The sequence below is a fragment of the Neofelis nebulosa genome, chromosome 18 (assembly GCF_028018385.1).
Source record: "Neofelis nebulosa isolate mNeoNeb1 chromosome 18, mNeoNeb1.pri, whole genome shotgun sequence".
Lineage (NCBI taxonomy): Eukaryota > Metazoa > Chordata > Mammalia > Carnivora > Felidae > Neofelis > Neofelis nebulosa.
The window spans coordinates 155,007-170,257 of NC_080799.1; the positions used below are offsets into that span (position 1 = coordinate 155,007).

Genomic DNA, 15,251 nt, shown 5'->3' on the forward strand with positions numbered 1-15,251 from the left:
GTGGGACGAAGGGAAGCTGTCTTTTGTTCACCAGACCGTGGCCATTTGTCCCGATACACGATTTTCGGAATAAGCTGGAACATCTCTTCTGCTTGATTTCCAAATGTTGAGAATGATGGTAACTAATTGAGAAGCATTCCAAATACCTTTCGGGCCAAAGAAAACAGAGCTGCTAGCGTGTAACTTGTGACCGAAGGTATGATTTTGTGTCAGGGTGCTTCTGGGACCCTTGCTGTCATTCCTTGGGCCAGATGTCCTGCTGGGGGCTTCCCCGAGGATCCGCTTGGCCCGTCTGTGGTCTGGGGCTGCCTGGAGCAGGTGGGACCTTATTCACACAGGCAAGACGAAGGCACCAGGGGAGGGCGAAGGCCTGGGGCTGCTGGGATACAGCGGGCATGCCCCATGCTGAGGAGTGCTGATGCCACCCCTGACTGTGTCGAGGGTCCGTGAGCACAGCACCTCCTTCCCTGTGGCTGCAGGAAGGGAAGTTCGCACCTCTGTCAGGAGAATCGTATAGAAGAGGGAGCCATTAACGGGCTTGGCTGTCTCAGGAGGACGGCTGGAGGCAGGTGTGTGGACAACCAGCATGGTTCATGTATCCCCGACTCACGAGGGATGACTGGGGTGAGACAGCTAGAGGGTATGCAGCCTGGGGGCAGGCACGGGCTCCTCGTGGAACATTCTGGAGGGGACTGAGGCCTGGAGTGGGTATGGGCTTCTCGTGGAACATTCGGGAAGGAGATGAGGCCTGGAGCAGGCGTGGGTTCCTTGTGAAACTTTCCACCCTCCTTGGGCTTCTTCACGGTTTCAGCCCCTCTGCTGAGGGGATACAGTTGAGAGGTCGCAGCCTCTCACAGGGAGCTGAAGTAGAATGGCTACTTGCAGGTCCCTTAATGTCACAACGGTGCCCTTCCTGTCCCTCCATGGAGTGACCTGTGCGAATGCCTGCGGTCAGGACGCCCAGTGTGGGCGGAAACACAGCAGCATTGGTGGCATTGCCTGAGTGGCTGCTCTGTGCAGGCACAGCCATCCTGGCATTTCCTGGGCCAGGCTCTGTGCCACGGGGCCACACACTTGTTGTTGTGTCTTCAAAATGCCTTTGTGAGTTACAGGAAAGATGAGGGAACCAGGACTTGGAGAAGTCGTATAGACTGCCTGAGGTCGAGCCAAAAGTCCAGGGGGCCTGGCCTCCGCCCCCACCCCGGCCTCCCTCTCCCCTGGGCTTCCCCTCCTCCTAGCCTTCCCTTCTCTGGCCTCTCCCGGCCTCCCCCGGCCCTGCCCCAGCCCAGCCTCCTCCTCTTCCAGGTCTCCCCTCCCCTAACTTCACCCCCTTCCGGCCTCCACTATGGCCTCCCCAAGCCACTCCTTCCCAGCCTCCCCCGGGGTTCCTCCTCCATGGTGGCCACCATCACCTCCAGGGTCATGGAGGAATACAGCGGTCTGGCAGGGTAGGACAGCCAGGCTCGTGGGTCCCCGGAAAGCTCACATAGCTGACGTCTGCCCCTTTTCTCCTGAATTCTCAGCACCCAGCCTGTTTATAGCAGGAGGGATGTCTGGTCCTACCTGTTTGGCATCTGAAGGCTGAGGCCACACATGGACCATCTGGGACAGGGTTTCTACCAGTGCTCAGCAAAGGCCAGTGGGGATGTTGAGGCCAGGCTGAAGCCATGGAAACAGGGTTGAGAATCTCTAGGCAACTGGGGAAAATGAGGCCAGAAAGGGAGAGTGTATGCCCATGACCTGCCAGCTAGACTGCCAGAGCCATGGTGGGCATCCTGAGGTGAGCCAGGCCCCTTCCCCTGCACACAGCGTGGTCCTAGGCAGAGGACTGGCCGGGCACGGTGGGCACAGGGCAGGGGTTACAAGCTGATGGTGTTGCCCCCCTCTCGTCCCATCCTCTTGCTGCTCTGCTGGGTCGGATCCAGGCATTTCCTGGCATCCGGACTCCCCTCCGCTGACCGTGCCCTGAGCCTGGCATTGACTGTGGTCCTGTTGCCAGCAGCCTCCACTCCCCTGAGGACCCTGGGGCCCAGGCCCAGGACCCCAGGAGGCTGCACATGCCATTCCTGTCCCCAGTGGCTGTGGTCTGAATATGAAAACAGCTGTGGTTTCTGACCATAGCATTAAAAAACTAAAATCCATGATTAATAGTTCTTTTTAAGAAAAACTTTCTTCTCTGAACTCCTGAAAGTTTTGTAAGTTGTCAGTACAATATTATGAATTAATTATATGGGAGTACTTTTCCTCCAAGATCTTGAAGGATATAAGTTACGAGGCTCTAGAAGAGGGTGGCTGGTGAGATGGGGGTGGAGACTGGGGGGTCCTGCAAAGTGTGGTTTCTGTGCATGGGGAGGACCACTTAAAGTTTAGCATTACGCATTTTTAAAAGTCACTGAAAAACACACCCCTAGCACATTAGCTCACGAGTTTCTGGACATTCTTGCTTTCGGGTTAAAGTAAGGTTTCTAACAAGTTAGGGGCAAGATGTAATTCACGTATCGTACAGTTCACTCACTTAAAGCCTACGACTCAGCAGCTTTTACTGCATTCACAGAAATGAGCATCCATCACCACAATCCACTTCGGAACCTTTTGGTGACTCTAGGAAGAACCCCATGCAGTGTTGCCGTCAATCCCCGGGTCCCCCTCGCCCACCCTGTAGGCCCAGACGCCAGCAATCCATCTTCGGTCTCCGGGATTTACCAATTCTGGAGTTTCCTCCCAGTAGAATCACACATAAACGTGACCAGCTTCTTTTGCCGAGCACCGCGTCCTCCGGGATGACCCATACTGTGGCAGGTGCCAGCGCCCCGCTCCTTTCTGGGCCGAACGATACTGCATCGTGGGGCTAGGCCACATTTTATTCGTGCTTCCACCTGTTAACGGCATCGGGGCTGGTTCCAGTTTGGGGTCGTTGTGAATATTGCCGCCAGGAATACTCACGGACAGATTTTTGCATGGACATGTGTTTTCGTGTCTCTTGGGTCCACACGTAGGAGCGGAGTTGCTGGATCTTCTAACAACTGAACTGACCTGTTGGAGAGACCGCCAGACTGTTTCCCACGGGAGCCGCCCCCCTTATATCCGCGGCAACCCTGCATCCTGGCCAGTGGCTGTTATTATCTGTCTCTTAGATCCCGGCCCCCCTGCGGTGTGGTGTCTGTCTCCTGGTGGTTTAGCCCCACATTTTCCTGATGACTAATGATGTTGAGCATCTTGACACGTCCTTGTTGGCCATTTGTGTATCTTTTCTGGAGGAATGTCTACTCAAATCTGCCATTTTCCAGGGGGGTTGTCTCTTCATTAGGAAGTTGTAAGCATTCTGTATGTATTTTGAGCACAAGACCCTCATCACGTGTGTGGTGTCCTTTGAAGCACAAAGGAAACGTTTGTTTTCGTTTTTCAGTTTATTTATCGTTTTGAGAGAGAGAGAGAGCGCACGCGCTAGGGAGGAGCAGACAGGAGAGAGAATCCCAAGCAGGCTCCTCACGGTCAGCACAGAGACAGGCACGCGGCTCAAACTCACAAACCGTGAGGTCATGACCTGAGCCAAAAGCAGGAGTCGGATGACTGACGGACTGAGCCCCCCAGGTGCCCCTGCAGCCCAAGGCTTGTGTTCTGTTTGTCTACTTGGTGGAGGCTGTGGCTGTGCTTTCAGCGTAGCATTTACGGGTGAAGGTGGAAACAACACATACGCTACGTCAGCGGCGAGGTGTGTGGCTGAGGTCCGCGAGGCCGGTGCGTCCGCAGAGCAAGCAGGCGTGGCCACAGGCACCATGTGCCCCACAGGCGGCTGCAAGAAGCCGGTGGCTTGGCCACAGTGGGTGGACTCAGTTGGACGTTCCAGAGAGTATGGCTCGTGGCGACGAACTTCAACCTGCCTCTCGAAAAGGAGCCTTCCGGGCTGGCCCATGACACGGGCTGTGACCACCCCCCAGCACAAACATTCACAGCCATCCCACACATGCCCACCGAGCCTCTGGGCCTGGCCTCGTGCCTCAGACCCACACTCTGTGCGGACTCCGCCGTCCCGACACTCAGATGGGACAGAGAGCAGAGTGCTCCGGCAGTGCGGCCCCAGGATGGGGGCCTGGCTCACGGGTGGTGCCTGTGCACAAAGCGAATCAGGTGGGCAGACGGCGCAGACAGGGGCAGACAAGCTCCCCTCACCTTTGAGTATGACCGGGGCTGGCTAGTACAGGGCAGGCGGCTGGAGGGCTTTCAGAAGGGACCTCCTCTGTGGCCCACCCTGCTCCAGCGTGACCTCATATTAACCATCACGTCCGCAGAGTCCCTACTTCCAAGTAAGGTCAGGTTCGTGGATCCCAGGGTCAGGACCCAGAACATTTGCGGGTCCCAAGGCCAGGATGCGGGAGGTTCGCGGGTCCCAGGGTCAGGACTAGTATGTTCGTGGGTCCCAAGGTCAATATGTGGGAAGTTTGCGGGTCCCAGGGTCAGGACGCGGGAGGTTCACGGGTCCCAGGGCCAGGACGCCGGAGGTTCGCGGGTCCCAGGGCCAGGACGCGGGAGGTTCGCGGGTCCCAGCGCCAGGACGCGAGAGGTTCGCGGGTCCCAGGGCCAGGACTCAGAACATTTGCGGGTCCCAGGGCCAGGACGTGGGAGGTTCGCGGGTCCCAGGGCCAGGACGCGGGAGGTTCACGGGTCCCAGGGCCAGAACGCGGGAGGTTCGCGGGTCCCAGGGCCAGAACGTGGGAGGTTCTCAGGTTTCAGGGTTAGGACTTCAACATATCTTTTTGGGGCACAGTCCAACCCGTTTGGGCACCCAGATAAGCACAGTCTCCTTGTTCACCAACAACACCCTTCTCAGTGCCGTGGTTGACAAGGGTACTAAAGTCTTCATCCTCACTGTTCGTGAATTTGCCCTCCAAGTATCTTGGGACCTCATTTTCTATGTGTTGAGAGATTAGATTAGACCAAGAGCAAATATTGTAAGTGTTTGTAAAACCCAATTCCTGCACATAGACAGCCATCCCTTGTCCTTCTGTGCGTGGAACTCTATGCTGCTGTGCCCATGCTTGTGTTTTTGGAGGACCCTGTTTTGGGGGTACGGAATGAAGTGCTTGGTCACAGGGTGGGGCTGTGTTTGGCTGTAAGAGGTCCTGCCAGAGCCATCCGGAGGCCATACAGCGGTCTATAACCCAGGGCGAGGTTCCCAGGGTGGAGCCTGGTGCCTGGGCTGGACACTGATGTCTCTGCTCGCTGTGGGAGCTGTGCTGGGGACTAACGGGCAGGCGAGAGGTTGTCCACACGACCTGGAGAGGTCACAGGCAGTGAACATGTTGATCCCAAGGTCTGGGCCTCGGGTCCCTGCTCCCCTTGCCTAGGAGGGCAGGAGGCTCCCTGGGTTGGGGAGAATCAATGGATAGCATCGGGGCCAACTGTGTGCGCACAGCTCCGTGACACTCGTCGGTGGTGACCGCCCCTGTGCTGGGGGAGCACGCACCTGCTTCTCTTCCCCCTTCGCTTTCGCGTCTCCACGTGGATGCAGAAAGAACATGTGTCCAAGGCTGCCGTGTGGGTTCTGACCCTCGGACTTCCTCCTCTTTGCACATCTATCAGGGTTGTTCGGTCGCTGCTCTGGCCAGTGAAGGAGCAGGTGATGGATAGCTGACAGCTTTGTCACTCGCACCAAGTCCTCTGACCTTTCCAACCACAGAAGTAGGCTTTATTTGTATTGCCAACTCCCCCTCAAGGAGGAAACTGAGGATCCAGAGGGTTTAAATATCAACGGGGGGAGGGCAGCCGGCCAGGGCTGTGGTCCAGGCTCCCGGATGCCAGGTCCCGGCCCTTCAAGCGTCATCAGGCTGAGGCAGGGCTGTGGTGGGACCCACCTTGCTGGGGCTGGGGTCTGCTACGTCTCCCAGCCGGCAGATTTCCGGAGGCACCGCACATGGGGAAGAGGCCTAAATACTCCGATTCGTCTCCTGTTTGCTGTTTATCTGTGTTTATGGGGCACAGAGAAGGGCCTCCAGTCCAGATGTCTTGTCCGCCTTGAGTTACCTGTTCTCTGCACGGCCAAGCCTTGGCCCAGTGGCTGGAGGCCTCAACCGTGTGTCCTGTGGGTGCTGCAGGGCTTGCAAACTGGCCATCTGTTTGTCTCTGCAAAGAATGGAAACGTGTACGTGCGTGTGTGTGTGTGTAACCCAGAGAAACCATCCTCAAACGGCTGTTTGAGGCCCAGGAATTCCGAGCAGTCGAGATGTATGCACAGAGGCAGCTGCACAAGAATGTTCCGGCTGAGGCAGTATCTCTACACGCAGAGCCCCGAGCCTCCCTCCCGCTCTGACCAAGCGTGGTCCACCAGGCAGAGTGTATCCTGAGAGCAGGAGGCACCAGCAGGCGAGCAGAGTCCCCTCTGTGATTACGACCTTGGTCTGAAGGCCCGCTCCCCGTGACCTTGGCCCTGCCCTGGGCGCAGGGCAGCTGCCTGCCCCACAAGCTGAGGGCCCAAGAGGCTGTGGGGCCACGCAGGGAGCCACACGCTGGAGACCACTGAGCGACCACCACCCCCCATTAACCTGCAGGCCCCCCACATGACCAGTGTCTGACCAGGGGCCAAACTCCCAGACAGGCACCCGCCTCAGGGACATTTTCCTGAACTCTGGGTAGGCCCTGAGCAGCCCCTGGCCCTCACTGGGCCCCTGTCTGGATGTGGGGTGAGGCCCCCGGAGAGCCTGAGCTCCTCAGCTGGCAGGGGTGCCCTGCCTTGGGGCCGCTGTGGGGCAGGAATTCCTGAAGTGATGTCCGTGTGGCGGCTGCCTGATGCAGAGAGGCAGCTGGGAGCTGCTGGCTTTCCCCTGTCCCACAGGCCTGCGCGGGCAGGGAGGCTGCGGTAGGCTGTCCGTGGTCCCCACCGGGCAGTGCCGAGGCTGACCCTACTCGGGCCACAGGCTTCCTCCACGCACGCTGCTGTCCTGAGGCCCAGAGGTGACCTGGGAAGGCTCTGGTGGGCAGGTGAGACACTGCTGGCATCCAACACAGTCAAAGCCCAGAGACCCGGCGGTGGGCACCGGGCTGTGTGAACAGCAAGTGCAGTTCTGAAAACAGATGCTCCTGAGAATGATTCACTGATCCCAGGAGAACCTGTGGTCTTGTCCCGTCCTGTGCTCGCTGTGCTGGGTGCCTGGCACGGGGCCAGAACAGTTCCCAGGGGTGAGAGCTCAGATTGGCTTATGGACAGACCTAAGCACAGACTCACGCAGGACCACTGGTGAGGCCGTACAAGGTGGGAGGGCAAGAAAGGAGGAGTCTTGGCTGCCAAACAACCTTGGGAGAAGACCTTCGAGCTGGGTTTTGCAGGATGAATAGGAGTTCTTCTTGGGTGCAGAAGGACTTCGAGGCACTGCCTTACATACTAAGGCTTGGGGAAATTAAAAGATTCTGAGGACCAGTGAGCGGGCACTTAGCAGAGTTTCCAAGGATTTGTCATTCTCTTGATAAATAATTCATATTTTCTCTCCACCGGTGCCCTGACCCGGGCCCCTAAGGCAAACTGATTGCCCAATAGCCAGCCACTGGGTGTGGAGCCAGCAGAGACCTGGGCCTGACCGGAGGTGAACAAGGACCGCTTTGTGTCTGTGCTTAGCGTGGGCCAATCTGCGAGCCCGCTTCCCACCCTCCTCCTGACTGGCTTCCAGGAGTGCCAGCACCCTCCCAAGTGGGCAGCCCAGCCAGCTTCATGGGTCAGACCGTGACCCACCCCCCCCAGAAGCTGCTAGAGCCCCTGTCTCTGCTGTAGACCCCTTATGAGTCCCTGTCTCTGCTGTAGACCCCTTATGAGTCCTGGTGATTGGGCCCATCCTTGTTCTGCACCCCCACTGGCCCGGCTTACGGCCGACTTACTACTTGGTGCCTACTGCAGGGCCCTGAACAAGAGCAATAAGGTCCAGCCTGGCAGGGAGCCTAAGTTCTAGCGGGGAGGACACGAACATTTCAGAGGCCACATCATCCCGAGAGGGTTCCGGCTGAGCAACGCGGCAGAGACGATTTGGCGACAGGCCTCTCCCCTGCTGTGTGTAGGTTCCTCCCCCCGGGGAACTGGCAGAGCGTCGCCCGCATGCGGGTGCGGCTCCGGGCCACGTGGCAGTAGGGGTGTGTAAGCCGTAAGGTGAGCACCAGACACGTGAAGGTCTAGGACAGAACATTCTAGCAACGGGCCACCTGTGGTCCTGTCTGAGGCCGGTGGCCCACACAGGTATGGAGAGGCCAGGGATGGGCAGGGTAGGCTGAAGACCCGAGCAGGCACGCCCTGCTGGCCTCCCTGTGACAGGAGCCGAGTGCGGCTTTGCGCACCGGGGTAGTGTGGTGCTGCCTCAGGGCACCGGGGCTCCCTGCCGACCCTCAAGAGCACCCCGACAAGAAAGCGAGGTTTTACGGCGGTCAGCTCATTTCCCGTGGGGCTCCCTGAGTGCCACAGCGGGGGAAGCGGGACAGGAGAAGAGCCCACGGGCAGCGGGGCAGGTGCATCACGGGGCTTAGCCAGGAGCAGCCTTCTCCACACGGCTGGGGATGGGGCAGATCTTGTGATCTGAGCTTCAGCAGACGAGAAGGCGTTGGCCAACAGAGGCACCACGGAAGGACGATTCGGGGTGGCTGGGACCCAGGGTGTGTGTGGGGAGGGACTCTGGGCACCGGGGCCGGGACTTCAGTGGATGTGCTGTGATGGGGGCTACAATCTGATCCCCTTCTGAGGAAGCTCCCAGACCAATGTGGGCAGGTGTGGAGGACGTCCCTGAGAGCACGGGGCAGCGGGGTCTAGGGTCCTGGCAGGGAGGAAGGAGGGAGGCGAGGGTCCCAGCCGCGCACTGCTGGACGTCCCCAGAGCAGCCTGCTGACGGCATCGGCCTCCCCCCAGGGCCCGAGTCCTGGGAACCCACAAGAGACCAGGTGTGCATGTGTACGTGTGTGTGTGCACTCCCCAAGTGGGCACATGGGGAGTCAGGACCAGCACCGTCCCCCCATCAGAGCTCAGCGGGCGTGGGACCCGCTCCTCTCTGGCTGGTTGCGGGCTGTCAGCTCCTACTGGAGCAGCGACCAGGCTCCCACATAGACTGCACGGCATATTGACACTGAGGGGCTCAGCCATCAGGTGGGAGAACTGACGAGCATCTCGTTGTCAGGAGGAGGAGCCCGCTGAGGACTCACCCTTCCAAGTACCCCTCCTCCCAAAGCCACACAAACATCCGCGGCTTGCCCGTCGCAGTGCCAGGGATCCGGGTCTATCTAACCGTTCCCTGCTGGCCCGTCACAGTGCCGGGGATCGGGGTCTATCTAACTGTTACCTGCTCACCGGTCACAATGACAGGGATTGGGGTGTAACCGTTATCTGCTGTCCCACTAGACTAGGAGCTCCACGGGGCACGCCCCAGGTCATTTTCCTCAGCTCTGTGTCTGCAGCCCCAGCTACATAGTAGGTGCACAGAATGAGTGAGTGAAGTAGACCAAACAGACAGACTCCGAGGGGCTTTAATGTGTGTAACCCATCGGCCAGGGGCATGCGGGCTCCTGAGGGTTCAGAGCAGCACCTGGTGTCTGGGTCGCCAGATGGGCCACAGTGGTGCCCGCTCGAAGGAGCAGGACCCCAGCAGGCTGTCCGGGCCGCTGCAGGTGCGCACACGGGGCTCCCAGAGGCTCAGAGGCCAGGTGCTCCAGACCCCAGGGCAGGGGAGGTCCACAAGGTGGGGTGTGCACCGGTCCCTGCAGTGACCTGCAGGCAGGGTCGGGCACGTGGGGTTCTTCGGCTGCGATGCTGCGTCCCACTGGGGGCCTTCGGCTGTGTCCCGAGCACGCAGCCCGCGTGCCTCCCGAGCCTCTGGGAGGGACAAGCCGATTCCACGTGTCACACGGCCATTAACCTCACAGGCCCCCTGCTGTGTGGCACACGGGCCGTCTCCAGCTTTGTGGGTTATTTTTAGAGTCAGAACAAAAATGGACCCTATTAACCGAAAACCAAATAAGCAACACCTGAACCTGGCTTTGGAGAGGCTCTCCTGGGTCTTCCCAGGCATCTCTGGACAGCCCTGCCAGCCCCCAGGAGGCCGAGCTGCTGCGACCCCGGTGGCCCAGAGCGGCCGGCGTCTGCCCTGGGCTCCTTGCCCTGCAGCACCATCCGAGTAACCTGGTCACGCTGAGCTCCACCATACTGAGAGCGCGCTGGACTCAATCAGCTCGAGAAGACACGGCAGGACAGGCACCCTTGGGGACAAAGTGGGGCTCCTGACCTGCAGGGTCTGTGGCCGGGAGCACTGTGTGGGGCCTCGGAGAAGGGTTTTCTCCCTCACCGACCCCAGCTGACCCCGAGCCCCCCATTGACTGACCACCAGCCAAGACTGCATTAATTCAGGTTGACCACAGAAGTTAACCGTCTTCTCCTGCGTTTACTTGGCACCCCGGAATCCCTTTGCTTAGCAAAATAAAAAGGAAAGGAAATTGTTAACAATTCCAATATGGTTGCAAGAGTCTGGCAGGAAAAGGAATAAACGGGAAAAACTGAGCAAAACCTTCAGGGAGTGTGGTTCCGAGCAGGCACCTGCTTTGCCCCCGCTGTGCAGTGGGGAAGCTGAGGTCCGTGGGGGGAGCCGCTGTGGGGGGCCTGGCTCTCACTGTGGCGTGCGTGTCCTTGGAGGGTTCTGAGGAAGATTATCCCCTTTGTTTGAAGGCAAACAAGCAAGTCCTTTTTTCCCCCAAAATGTTCTCCCAAACAGCAATATCGAGAGTGTCTTTTTGTGCTTTTCTCTGGCTATCACGGTCCCGGGGTGCCTGTCAGCGTGTGGGGCACGACTCCAATTGTCTCAGAAGAGGGGAGACTAGCAGGAGGGAAGGAAAACAGGTCTCCGTTCCCTTGTGCTGGGAAGGAAACGGAGGCTAGCACTTCTCTCGTCTGCCTGTTTTCATTCCTCAGAAGGGAATTCTGCAGACTCTGGATCTCCTTAAACAAGCCTTGGAGAACGAGCTGGAATACAAGCACCCCCCCCCCCCACCACCACCACCACCCCCCGCCATCTAGAGTAGTTTGTTTTTCCGACCGGAGAGAAAACAACATCACAGCAGTCACGTTGGTGCTGAATGTTCAGGCCACTCAGGAGACGGGACACAGTGGCATCTCGTCTGTTACCTTGAAAAGAACGGCGAACCACAGAGGTTTCACTGCGCAAGGACGCGCACACCTGGGGAAAGTCCTACGACCGCACAGGTCCCTCCCTAGACGCGCTCACCCTAGACCCAGGCACTTGGCCAACCGTCTCATATCCAGACGGGACCAGAGCCGGGTGACCGAGCAGCAGAGGGCACAGCCAGGCCCACGGCCCCGCTCCCGCTGCACCCCAAGCGCCCTCCCTGCCAGGCCCCATAAAGGCCAGTCCGCTGGCCTGTCTTCACGTCTGGGTTAGAAGCTCTTGTAACCTTCGCACCTCCAGGTTCTTGTGGGACAGGCATGCTTTCCAGGGCTAAGGGCCCCTGAGTACGTCTTCTGCTCGGCACACTTTATGCAGGGCCCCCCTCCCCCCCATGACAAGTCTGCCTCCCCAGTCTTCCCAGGCCTGCTGCCACCCTCACTCTCAAGGGTTCTCTGGCATCCACACCTGCAGGTGTGGTGAGCAGGGACAGGCTTAGTGGGCACCGGCTGGGGTGGCAGCCAAGCCCCGGGGGCCATGTCCCCTCTGCAGCCACTGAGGGCCTAGAACTTGCCATTGTAGCTCAAACAACACGGGTCAGACATCCATCACTAAAGACCGGCAGGCGTGTTTGACCAAGTAGGCCCCCCACACTCACATGGCACCAGGGTAGGTGACAGCTACCCAAAGTAGCAAGAAATACTGACAGTGGGTTATAGGGCTGAAAGGTCACGGTGAAGTCAGCTGCCAGGGAGAGGCCTTCCTCTCTCCTTCTAGAACCTCTGCCATCCGAAAACCTGATATTAAACGGCTTAATATATCTCTTTAATGACAAGGTGGCTGTTTTCTGCTGTGTGAGTGATGGGAAGATTATCCAGGATAGAAAGGCTAATTTTTGCTTCTGTGCCTTCATTTGGTGAGTCAGGGACCCGCTGTGTGTTTAGAAGAAGGGAAAGCGTTCACCTTATCTGGTGTTTTGCCTCCTGAGGTGATCCTGGAAATGGGAACCAGGGCCCGTCCCTTCTGTGACATCTGCCCCCAGGGTATCAGCCCCCGGGCACGGAGACCAGGAGATGAGTGGGGGGGTCACCCTGGATTAGCCAGGTAGGCCCTGAATGCAGCCTCAGGTGTCCTCGTAAGAGGGAAGAGGAACCAGAGAAAGTGATGGGACCGCCCTAGTGAAACTGCGTACGTGGTCAGGCGACAGGCTGATTTGTCCCACGGGCTGGAGCTGGCCAACTCCTACCTCGGCATGTGAGTGGGGCCGAGTCTGTTCGTTAGAAGAGGCGGTGGGGCCACCTGGGTGGCTCAGTTGGTTGAGCGTCCAACTCTTGATTTCAGCTCAAGTCATGACCTCACGGTTGTGAGATCGAGCCCCGAGTCTGGCTGGGCATGGAACCTGCTTGGGATTCTCTCTCCCCCCCCCCCCCGCCCCTCCCCTACTTGTACATGCACTCTCTTTCCCTCTGAAAAAAAAAAAAAAAAAGTAAAGATGGTCAAGGACCAGAGCACTGGGGACAAGAGCAAGTGCAAAGGGCCTGCGGCAGCAACACACAGACTCCACCAAGTTCTGCCCGTTCACAGTGCGATGGACAGATGGTGAGAAGTGGCACTGGGGTGGCAGCAGGGCCGCATGGTGATACGGGGTCTGTTGGGAGTGCCGCGGGGGGCCCTGGGGGCACGAGGTGGTGCTGATCACACACCCTGGGTGGGATCCCCTCAGGCGCAAGGTCCCAGAGGGAGCCGTGCGGGCGGCCACACTGCACATCCTCGGCCGGTGAGGGTGTTGGTGGAGAGCCCGGGATTGGCTAGGTCACCAGCCTGTTCACACGACAGGCTGAGCAGGGAGCCCAGCGGCCCTGGCAGGCTGTGGGCATGCGGCGGCGGGGACGAGCAGGTCTCCAGCCACATGGTGTGTGCAGGGACATCTGTGGGTGTGCCTCCTGGCGGTCCCTCCCACGGCCTTTAAGCTGGCGTCTTCCCTCTGCTCCCGTCCAGCAGGCTCAGGCGGTGTGGTCGCGCCTCTCCTTGACACACGAAAGGTTTTTATCTGGCTGTCTCTGGGCCTCGGTTTCCCACCTGCACTCAGGGATCTTGGGGTGTGGGGGGGCCTTAGCTCTGACCAGGATGCCTGAAACTGCTGTGTGACGGCTATCTGGGCCCCAGGGGGTCGGAGCGGTCACACGGCCGCCCCTTCTGCGGAGTCCGACCTGACAGGGTGCTGTCGGTTCCATCCTGGCTCTCGCGCCCCACTCGGCCGGCCTCGGCCCCGTATTCGCCGCGTGGAACCTGCTGACCTGGCAGGCGTTTCGCTCCCCCGAGCGGGACTGGATGCTTCCTCCCCTCTGTGTGAGCCCAGCAGCGTGGCAGCAGGGGTGGAAAGGACCACGGAGGCATCACCTCCGAGCGGCCTCACCTGCCACACTGCTCCGAGGGGGCTGCGGGCTCCCCTGTTCCCCAGCAGCCCGGCGTGGGTGGGGGTCCGGGCAGACAGACCCTTCTCTGCCAGCTGTTTTCCTCGGGTGTCAGCGGAGAGAACACTTCCCCGCCCAGTCCTCACTCAGCCTCGCGCATCAGAGGCGCACTGCGTTGAAGCAGGGCCGAGGACCTGAGCGCAGGGCCTTCCTGTGGCAGCTGAGACCTCTCTGGCTGGCTGGCTGGCTGGCTGTCCCTTGGCTGTGGAGGGGGACCCTTCCCAGGCCGTCGTCAAGGTGTGGGGAGTGAATCCACGCAAAGTGCTCGGCAAGATGTTCAGCTCGTAGTAAGAGCCGGGTGTCTGTTGGCTTTTCTTCCCCCACAGGCTTTGGTTAAAAGCTGCCAATTTCCTGTATTTTTAACCAAGCACAAGATTTCTGTTTTCCCACAACTTAAGGAACACTGAGATGTTAATAGTGACGGTGGGAACTGGGTCAGGGGGCGTAAGTGCAGAGGACGACGTCAGTGGTCGTCGCGGTTGCCGGAGTCCCACCCGGGGAGCCTGGCCCTGGCTCAGCTCCAGGCCCGTGGGGTGTCCTGGCCCCCAGAGGTGGTTCTGATCCGGGAGAAAACACAGACGTACAGGGCCGGCTGGAGCCATGTCTGACTTTGGGGGCCCCTGAAGAGAACCCAGGACCTGCCGTTTCTAGCCGTGTGATTCGGCACATGCCTCTTCCGTTCCCTGACCTCAGACTTCCTTGTCATTGAAGGGGGGACAGGGACCAAAGCCCTGGAGGCTCATGTGATTCTTACAGGATTCTGCCTCTTTGGCTTCTGTGAAAACAGAGGTGCCTTCTTCTCAAAATGCTCTGCGTCAGGTCTTAAAAGCCTAATGAACGGAGCCGTGGTGGCAGGACCGGATCTGAGGAAGCAGGCCGCATGCCACAGCCTTCCCAAAGCTGCTACGTCGCGGTGTCCCCCTTACCACTCTGGTGTTGCCAAAGGTTCTATATTCCTTGCCTGTGCAAGACGAGGTGCAGACGACCTCGCAGTTTAGTGGCTTAAAGCAACACGAACGTGTTCTCGCGCGGTTTGGGGGTCAGAGATCTAAAAGGGACCTGCAGGCTGTTCCTGCTACAGGCCCTCGGAGAGAACGTGTTTCCTTGCCGAGGAATGCAGGTGGCCCCCAGAAACTGGAGGAGGTGAGAAAACAGATCCTCTCCCCGAGCCTCCCTCTTGCAAGGTGCCATGCGGCCTCTTCTGCAGTCAGATCTCCTTCTGTCTCCTTCTCATAAGGACCCTGGGGATGACATACAGAATAATCTCCCCGTCTCAAGGTCGCCAACTTAATCATAACTGCAAAGTCCCTTTTGCCATGTACGGAGATTCGGACCACAGACTTTCTGGGAGAGGCCAACATAGTAGTCATTCTCACTGTACTATAAAGCGCATGATCAGTTCTTCTTGTGCTTCCTTCCGAGCTAAGGGAAGCAAGTCCCTCTACGGGAAGGGATTTGGTGCGGTCAGCTTCAGAGAGGAAGGACAGAGGGAATGGGAAAGTGTAGCCCCAAAAACTGGTCCTGAGCAGCCCCTTGCCACGGTTTAGCCGGCTTGGGCTTAAAGGTGTCAGGGTGCTTGGCGTACCCCCGGGGGCTGCCCTGGGACCAGCCCGTTCCCTTCCCCGGGATCCGGGCCTCCCGAATG

At 59.0% G+C, this 15,251-nt stretch overlaps 1 protein-coding gene across 1 annotated transcript in view; it reads left to right on the forward strand.

Moving 5' to 3' along the window:
- FAM20C (FAM20C golgi associated secretory pathway kinase) overlaps positions 1-15,251 on the forward strand; it is a 47,352-nt gene that overhangs the window by 15,404 nt on the left and 16,697 nt on the right. The window lies entirely within an intron of this gene.